The sequence below is a fragment of the Dipodomys ordii genome, unplaced genomic scaffold (genome assembly GCF_000151885.1).
Source record: "Dipodomys ordii isolate 6190 unplaced genomic scaffold, Dord_2.0 Scaffold38, whole genome shotgun sequence".
NCBI lineage: Eukaryota > Metazoa > Chordata > Mammalia > Rodentia > Heteromyidae > Dipodomys > Dipodomys ordii.
In genome coordinates this window covers 771,016-779,674 of record NW_012267254.1, presented here as the reverse complement: position 1 = coordinate 779,674, position 8,659 = coordinate 771,016, and the positions used below count along the sequence as shown (strand labels likewise).

At 41.3% G+C, this 8,659-nt stretch overlaps 1 protein-coding gene across 3 annotated transcripts in view; it reads left to right on the top strand.

Annotated features, from left to right (window-relative positions):
- Fhl1 (four and a half LIM domains 1) overlaps window positions 1-8,659 on the top strand; it is a 58,924-nt gene that overhangs the window by 256 nt on the left and 50,009 nt on the right. For 2 of the 3 annotated variants that reach the window (XM_013018181.1, XM_013018179.1), the window contains exon 1: window positions 75-171. The exons of the other annotated variant lie outside the window; for it this stretch is intronic. The gene's annotated coding sequence lies outside the window, so the exon portion shown is untranslated. Of the gene's footprint in view, window positions 1-74; window positions 172-8,659 lie in introns of those variants that run through there. 3 annotated transcript variants of the gene reach the window in all.

The window sequence follows — 8,659 nt, the reverse complement described above, 5'->3', positions numbered from 1 at the left end:
CGCCCCTCCCCTCACGCCCCTCGCGCGCTCCATATCCACCACCCCGTGGAGGGGCTCAGTCGGTCACCGTCGCCGCAGCCACCGCAGCCACTGCCGCCGCGCTCCGGCCGCCGGGGAGGCAGCGGCCACCGCCGCCGCTAAGACAGCTGCGAGGGCAAGCATCCCCAAGCTGTAAGCCTGCTTTTTCTCCCGCGTATCTGCGTGTAAGAGTGCGTGTGTGTGAGTGCGTGTGTGGCGCCCTGCTGGCCCGCTTCCCCAAGTCCCGTCTCCCGACAGAGCAGCTACCCTTTGGTTTCAACTCAGCGGCTAACTCCCTCACCCCCCAGCATGCGAAGGCCCGGGTCTGCCCGCATTTCCAGGGCTGGGTACCTGCGGTGGAGCGGGGGTGGGGGTGGGGGGTGGCGCCCCTACTTGGGCTGCTAGATGCGGGAACCGGGTTACGGAGGTCCCCTGGGTTGTGTACTTGGGCCTCCTTGGGGGCTTTTACCGCCGTATGGGAGTGAACAGGATGAGGCAGAGGTGTGTGTAAGTGGTGTGCGTGCGTGCGTGTGTGTGTGTGTGTGTGTGTGTGTGTGTGAGTAAGAGAGGGGGGGAGGGAGAGAGGGAGAGAGGGAGAGGGAGAGGGAGAGGGGCTCTGAAATGAAGGCTCTCCATGTTTTCCTCTTCGGGGATGGTAGGGATTGGGTGGGGAGGAGGAGGGGTCATTGGATTGGTTTTCCCACCAAGGATGGTGGGCAGTTGGGGGTGAGGCGGGGCGTGAGCACCTTTGGGTTTTTATTTATTTTTTTTTTAAAATTTAACCCAAGGATAGCGTGTGTATGTGGACGGAGGCGGGGGGGGGGCGGCGTGTGGAAAGCGGATGAAGATGAATTCAAGGGCTCCCTTGATTTTTCCCATCAAGGATGGCGGCCCTTGGAGAGGGAGAATGTGGGGGACCTGCCTTGGTTGGTTTCCCAGGGATGGTAGGCAGGGAGGAGTAGAGGAGGAAGGGTCCAAGCGGTTTGGGGGGGTCTGCAATGCTGGTTGGGGATAGAAAGAGAGGGAAAAGAGGGAGAGGGACGCAGGGACAGTGCAAAGAATAAGGGATGGGAGGGCCTGCGGGTTCTACTCTCCGAGCCTGTGGCAGGGGTTTGGGCAATGGGGGTGGGGAAAGTGGCGACTTTCACCTCCACAGTGGAACCTAAAGAAGCCAGAAGAAGGTTCTGCCCTTACGATTGTGCCTTACAAGGTGCATTTTCAGAATTGCGAGGTGTGACCTTTCCATCTCAAAAAGCTTGAAATCCACACAAGGTGTCTTCTGTTCTAGGCGCTGGAGAAACGATTTCTGCTTTCGAAGTTTCTCTTTTCCATTTCTCTCAGCCTCTTACTCTTCCAGATCTAGGTAGAGCTTTGAAAAATCAGCAAGGCTGAGAGAGACACACTATGTGGTTCGTGTCCAAAGTTACATGATTTTCCAATCTTGCAAGTTTCTCAGGTTTGCCCCTTCCAATAAAAACCCTGTACTAGGGACACACCTTTGGAACCGGAGAAAACTAGATACATTAACAGAAGCTTCCTGCTTCGGCTTGTAGAATTTCCTGAAATGCAAAGGACACATGGTAGTAGCGTTTTTTTTTTTTTTGTGCCTTTCAGAAAAGAAGAAATAGTACGATAAATGTATGTCTTTGCTGGAAATCCCCTGTACTGTTAATTTAAATTATTCCATTGAGACTATCTGAGCCTCTTTGGTTTGAATGTAGAATAGATTTGTTCTCCTAATTGGAGTCATCATTTTGTAATTAGCTTGTACTTCTCTTGAGTTATCAACTGTGTGGCAAGCATGTTACCAAGAATCTTCGTTTTTTCATTATCTTAAGATAATTTTAATGCAAATGTATGTTCCCTGGGAATGTGAATGTTTGTAGAATGGCATGTGTTTAAATTATGAATCCCTCAGAATTTTCTAAAGTTTTTCTCACCCCAGGTCATTAGAAAGAACAGCCCCCCGCCCATTCCTTACACAGAAAAAGGAAGGAATTCTGGGATGGTAGCTTTCCTTTGGGAAAATCAGGCTCATATTTGCTTTAGAAAAATACATATGAAAATAGCACCAGTCTTTCATGTGGTGCGGCCTATAATGCTTTTCCATTTTGGTTACATAAGGTTCCAATCTAGGCTTTACCTTCAGTCTTTAAGAATGCTTATTTAACATTTTAAGGGCAAATATAATATTAATGCAACAGGAAGTTGGTCAAATAGGCCATGATTTGTGCCAACCACCTCACAATAAGTAGTCTAAGACTACCATATAGATCCTGTAACCATATATGGTTTTAGAAATGCTAAGCTACCATTTCCATATTTAATTTCTTGAGAAGACTGGCTTTCTTTTTTTTTCCAACCAAGTCTAGATTTTTGAGTGAAACCTAAAAAGCAATATTATAAGAATTAAATTAGTTTAATACCTCTTGAATAATTACAGGGTATGCATTGGAGCTAATTTATATTAAGTTAATAGATCACTTGAAAACATAATGACATTGTTTACCGAAAATGTTAAACTGAAAATAGTTTGGGGTTCTAAGATGGATGAAATGCATTTATTTATTGTGTGTACTATTACTAACATGTATATTATGTCTATTGTGTGCCCATGCCCCAATCAGAAAAAAACACATTAGTTTTATGATATAATCTAAACCTCCTTTTTCCCTCCAAGGAAGAGAATGATTAAAATGATAAAATCTGGGATTGGGGATTTAGCTCAGTGGAAGAGCACTTGCCTGGCAATTGCAAGGCCCCAAGTTCAGTCCTGAGCTCTGGGAAAAAAAAAAAAAGATAAAATCTTTTACAAGGAGCAGCAGGTTGGTAGACTGGATTTTAAGTCCCTCTTTGGACAGAGGACTTAATGGATTTAAAAAAAAAAAACCTGGCTTTTCAAGAACCTGTTCCTTTTGTGGGATGGGAAGGAAAGGGTGAAGAAATTTTAGAAATTAATAAAAATATGATTAAGAGATTTTTGCCAATATCCATCTGAAGTGATTTGATTTTTTTTTTTTGGGTCCGGTCATGGGGCTTGAACTCTGGGCCTGGGCGCTGTCCCTCAGCTCTTCAGCTCAAGGGTAGCACTCTACCACTTGAGCCACAGCGCCACTTCCAGCTTTTTTCTTTTTGTTTATGTGGTGGTGAGGAATCGAACCCAGGGCCTCAGGCATGCAAGGCAAGCGCTCTACCACTGAGCCACCTTCCCAGCCTTGAAAAATGATTTGTAAGTGAGAAACATTCACTTTCTAAAGTCTGGTTATCTTACAAAATGGTTTGTGGAAGGAATGGCAGCTAATCCCCTAAGACTGATCCCTGTTTTCAACTACTCTACCTCCTGGTTCCCTTCTTGCCCACACCCTTCCCTCTCCCCCACTTTGTGCCAACAATATTGGCTTTTATAACCTTGTGGGAGTTGAACAAATGTTCCTGCTTGTTTAAAATTTAAGGCCGTATCTATTTGGCTGCTTTCCTCAACTTTTGCCTATAGTTTTTTTTATTGTAAAGATGCTGTACAGAGGGGTTACAGTTACATGAGTAAGGTAATGAGTCCATTTCTTGTCGAGCATTGTTGCCCCTTCCTTTGTTTTTCTCTCATTATCCCTTCCTTCCCCTACACCCCCCCCCCACAAGTTACCTATAGTTTTTTGTTATTGTTAAATTAACAAGTTATTTGCATTTGGAGTGAATGATGTCATTGTAATTGTTTTAAAAGACCTTTTCTTTGAGTTCTCCTTGGACAAGAGCAAAGAAAGGTTCTCCTATGTTTTTGTCAGCAGAATACTTAAATACAATATATGGCCATTTGTTTATTAAACAGATAATTACTGAGTTACCTCCTATGTTGGACGCTCTTACACTAGGGACTGGGAGTAGATAAAAAATGGCTCCTGCCTTCTGGATCTGGTTGTTGAAAGAAAAATAGACAGGAAATCTGTTGTCAATAATCAAGAGATATCTGTAGTCTTTTATGGACACTATCATATTAAATGTTATAGATATTAAACATGCTTCTGCTATGCCAAGAGTGAGTCATTTCATACATTTTTTTCTCACCTTCCCAATTCAGATACACTTTTTTGGGGGATGGTGGTGATGATACAGTTGACTGTTTCCTCAGATTTAATCAACTAAGGTTTGAAAGTATTAAAAGAAATACATCTTACCTGGGTGCTGTTGGCTCACGCCTATAATCCTAGCTACTAAGGAGGCTGAGATCCAAGGATTGCGGTTCAAATCCGATCCAGGCAGGAAAATCCATTTGACTCTTATTTCCAATTAACTGTGGCTCAAGTGGTAAAGCACTTGCCTTGAGCTGAAGAGCTGAGGGACAGCACCTAGGCCATGAGTTCAAGCCCCACAACCAACAAAAGAAAATTACAATTCTATTAAATATTTACAGACTTCTTTCTTGGTGATAGTGAAGTCTGAATTCTGGGCCTTGCTTTACTAGGCAGGTTCTACCACTTGAGCCATGCCTCCAAGAATGATTTTTGCTAGTAAACATTTTTTTGCTTAATTTTTGGGGCTTGACAGTGCCCAGGTTTGGGCACTGTTCCTGGGCTCTTTTTGATCAAGGCTAGCAATCTACCACTTTGAGCCACACTTCCACTTCTGGTTTTTGAGTAGTTAATTGAAGGTAAGAGTCTCATGGGGACTTTTCTGTGCAGCCTGGGTTGGAACGGTGATCCGTAGATCTCAGCCTCCTGAATAGCTGGGTTACAGGTGTGAGCCATCAGTGCCTGGTGGCTAGTTAACTTTTGAGATAGAGTGTCACAAACTTTTCTGCCTGTACTGGTCTCAAACTGTGAGCTTTCTGCTCTCAGCCTCTCAAGTTAGCTAGAATTATAGATGTGAGCCGCTAGCAACTGGCTAAAGACTTTTTCTTGTCATTATTCCTTCCACAATATACCATAAAAAGTATTCACATAGCATTTATACTGTATTGAATATCATAAATAATTTAGAGAAGTGGCGCTGTGGCTCAAGTGGTAGAGCGCTAGCCTTGAGCTGAAGAGCTGAGAGACAGCGCCCAGGCCCAGAGTTCAGGCCCCACCACCGACAAAAAACAAAACAAAACAAAATAATTTAGAGATGATTTAAAGATACAGGAATATGTATGTGGACTATATGCAAATAATATGCCATTTTATGTAAGGGACTTGATCATCTGTGGAGACTTGATCTGTGGTGGACTTGATTATCTGGAGGGAAAACCACAATTGGTTCCAACTCCCAATAGGTTCTGAAAAACAATTGTAATATGGTTTATAAGTTATGTGATGATTTAAATATACTCTAATGGCAAACTGTCCCCCCCAATTATTTTTCTGTGATCAGCTTTGAATTATAGACAATTATGGATGAGGAAGCCCAAATGAGTATTAAAATAGCATTGAAAAGTAGTTTGATTAAGCCTTTGATTTTTCTGCAGGACTACTTCCTGAGATCTTGGAGAGTCCACCTGTTTATGAACTGTGCTAGACCATCGAGAGTTTGTCACACAGGGGTCATTGGACAGTGTCCAACAGACATTTTTGCTAAATGTGTTGACTGGCATCTAGGAGGTAGAGGTAAGGGGTGCTGCTTAGTCTAGAATGTACAGCCTAGAATGTTGTAGGTAGCCTAAAGTTTCAGTAATGTGGTTTCTGACCTTGACTTAATTTTCACTACAAAATACAACTTTAGGCCAATAGAGAATAACAGTGTGCTCATGTGTCTGAGTAGTTTGCTGAGCTCATTTGGTTAGTCTTTTTTTGTTGTTGTTGTCGGTCGTGGGGCCTGAACTCTGGGTCTTGGCACTGTTCCTCAGCTCTTCAGCTCAAGGCTAGTGCTCTACCACTTGAGCCACAGTGCACCACTTCTGGCTTTTTTTGCTTATATGGTACTAAGGAATCGAACCCAGGGCCTCATGCATTCAAGGCAAGCAAACTACACACTGAGCCACCTTCCCAGCCCTTAGTTAGTCTTAAAACGGCTATTTCCTGCAAACCAACCTGAATAATGTCAGTAATAACAGCTACCATTTATATCATTCTGTGCCTGGCACTTGCATACATTATATATTGTTTATTTTATAACTGAGGAAACCAGGCTCAGGGAGGTAAAACTGGAAGAAGAAATAAAAATTAAGATCTTATTCCTCCAAAGTTTATGTTTTGAGCACAGCTTCATACTGTCTTCCTTGTGGCACACACCATTCAAAACTTGCTTAATAAAAGGAAAATTACTACATGTCATATATCATTGAGTTTGCTTGTGAGTAATTAAAACCATGAATATTTAAAATTGATCATACTTTGAGCGAGTGGTAAGAACTAGGGAGATAAAGGAACACCCACACAAAATGATCATCTACTCTAGTTTCAAGAAGGATGCTAGTTGAATTTATCTCTGTTACCTGATTTGATTCTCACGACAATGATACAGAAAGGTTAGGATGTACATTTTTTCAGATGAGAGTGAGGGACTAGACAATTTGTAAGTTACAGTTTTAAGATTTGAATTGGACTAAGCCAACGTCCTTGTGTCTTGTTCTAACTGTTGATGGTAAGTAGAGGAGCCTGGTGGAGAGAAGAGAGCAGTTGGTCATTTCAGAAGTAATATGTGTTCACAATGGATTTTGTTGTGTTCTGGTTGAGAATAAGGAGGTGAATTTCTGTGTGTTTCTTACCTAATTAGACTGGAATTCAACAGAGAATATGTTCTAGAAATCTATGCAAAATGCCGTGCTTATCCGAATTTTTCAGGGAGTGCTTTGATAACCATGAACCTGGACATTACCTGTGTTGATATCCTTTCTGCAGCTCACCTACTTTTCTTAAGATTCTTGTAGAAGTCAGTAATGAACAACATTTACTTTTGTCCTCTTTTTTTATACAATTTAAACATCAGCTTGCTGTGGGAGTTCTTTTTATAATAAACAGTCATCAAATTCATACTTGTGTTTACCATATGAGGGTGTTTTATTGTGACAGCTAAATATTTATTTTAACTTTTGATGTGTTTTGTTTCAGAGCATAGAAAGAGGAGAGAAACAGACCAATAACAATCATTTTGTCTGGGAAGTGTGTTTATTTTTTTGTATGTGTAGGCAGAAAAAGGACCTTGTGTTTCATTTCATTTACTTTAAATTGGAAAGGAATTTTAACCATGATTCTCAAGGGCCAGAATGCTGGGAAAAAGAACTGTTATTTAGATAAGATGCATGTTTTGATTTCCACATAGGATTGTGAGCCATAGATTCTGAGTATAATAATAATGTCCTGATTCTGACTACAGCAATCAACTACTTAGCTAATCACCCACTGTGTTCAGGCATTCATGGTTATACTGCCTGGTTTTATTCCCCTGATATTCCAATGATTTTATTTTGGGGGTTGCAAGGGATAGGAGTCAGGTCCTCATGTATACTAGGCAAGTGTTCTACTGACTTACATCCTTTTTTTTCCTTTGGAAAAATCTTAATTTTTACTGGTGAAAGTAGTGCCTTTTCATTGTAGAGAAATGCAGAAGTTACAGAAAAGTCACAATGAAGTAAAAAACAGGCATGATTCACTGCCCAGACATTAGTGACAGAATATTATATGTCTTCTGAAAATGCAATAATTTTTAACGGTGGCTTAAGTCAATTTCAGTTAAAAAAAAACCTAAGATTTTTTGAATTGCTGCATCTCTAGATAAAGTCATGATCATAACATGTGAGTGAAATGAGAAAACTGCCAGGGAGTTAAAGAACTATTCATTCTATGGACTCCCAGTAAGCCTGCTAAAGAAACTTAACAATGGTGCCTGCAGGTTTTCTCCAACTGGATTAATACAATTTTACTACTAAAATGAGTTGTCAGTATTTCATCCTTTCCTTCATTTTACAGATGAGGAAACTGAGGCTCAGTATTGTCAAGCTCTTGATTCAAGATAACAGAATGTATTAATATCATAGTTCCAATTTGAATTTTTCCCATTTTGAATATTTAGGTCTTCTTCATATACAGGTAAGCTTGTATTTCCTAATTAGACATTCTTCAATGTCAAGAACTTTTTGGTGGCCTAGCCCTCAAAAGAACAAACTTTTATGATAGAAATATATCAATGATAGTAAAGAATAAGAAAAGTTCAAATATTTCTTAATTTCAGAAGATGATCAAAAACTACTTGTATGCCATATAGAAGTTTTTCATTTTTTACTGAAATTGAGCATTAGTGACAAGGAGCCTCTTGTTTGTATCTATCCCTCAGTATAATTCCCCTGGCCTATGGGTCAAGTCTCATGGCACACCTAGTATGTTTATATGTATAACAATTGAAAGAGGACTTTAAGTCTTTTTTTTTTTTTTTTGGTTCCGGTCATGGGGCCTGAACTCTGGGCCTGGGCCCTGTCCCTCATCTCTTCAGCTCAAGGCTAGCGCTCTACCACTTGAGCCACAGCGCCACTTCCGGCTTTTTTCTTTTTGCTTATGTGGTGCTGAGGAATCGAACCCAGGGCCTTGGGCATGCAAGGCAAGCGCTCTACCACTGAGCCACCTTCCCAGCCCTTTCAAGGATTTTTTTTTAAAGAGCCCATCTCACTAGGCCCACTTTTCCCAGGTTCCCAGTTTAATCACAGGCTTCCAGTACATTCATATGTCCTGTAATCTTC